The 523-nt window shown below is 14.3% G+C and overlaps 1 protein-coding gene across 1 annotated transcript in view; it reads left to right on the top strand.

Moving 5' to 3' along the window:
* EMH_0063730 (uncharacterized protein) overlaps positions 1-523 on the top strand; it is a gene marked incomplete at both ends in the record, with an annotated part of 5,710 nt that overhangs the window by 2,056 nt on the left and 3,131 nt on the right. The window lies entirely within an intron of this gene.

Genomic DNA, 523 nt, shown 5'->3' with positions numbered 1-523 from the left:
TTTTTTTTTTTTTTTTTTTTTTTTTTTTTTTTTTTTTTTTTTTTTTTTTTTTTTTTTTTTTTTGGGGTGGTGGGGTTTTGTTTGGATTTGTGTTTCTGTTTATGTCGGTATTTTTGTTTTTATTTTTATTCGTTTGTATGTTTTTATTTTTATGTGTATTTTTATTTGTATTATACTTATATCTAGATTATATTTATATTATGTTGTAGTAATATAATATAATATAATATAATATAATATAATATAATATAATATAATATAATATAATATAATATAATAATATAATATAATATAAATTATATTTATGCCTTTGCTCTTGCTGTGTGGATTACTCGTTCATCATGCATTTATTTTATTTTATTTATTTATTTATTTTATTTATTTTATTTATTTTATTTATTTTATTTATTCTATTTATTTTATTTACTTTATTTATTTTATATATTTATTTATTTGTTTGTTTATTTGTTTGTGTATTTCTCTGTGAACCGTATTCGTATTAATTTTTGCATAACAAATTCTG

Source organism: Eimeria mitis, genomic scaffold (genome assembly GCF_000499745.2).
Source record: "Eimeria mitis Houghton genomic scaffold, Emh_scaff3238, whole genome shotgun sequence".
Classification (NCBI taxonomy): Eukaryota; Apicomplexa; class Conoidasida; order Eucoccidiorida; family Eimeriidae; genus Eimeria; species Eimeria mitis.
This window is presented reverse-complemented; position numbering and strand designations above follow the sequence as displayed.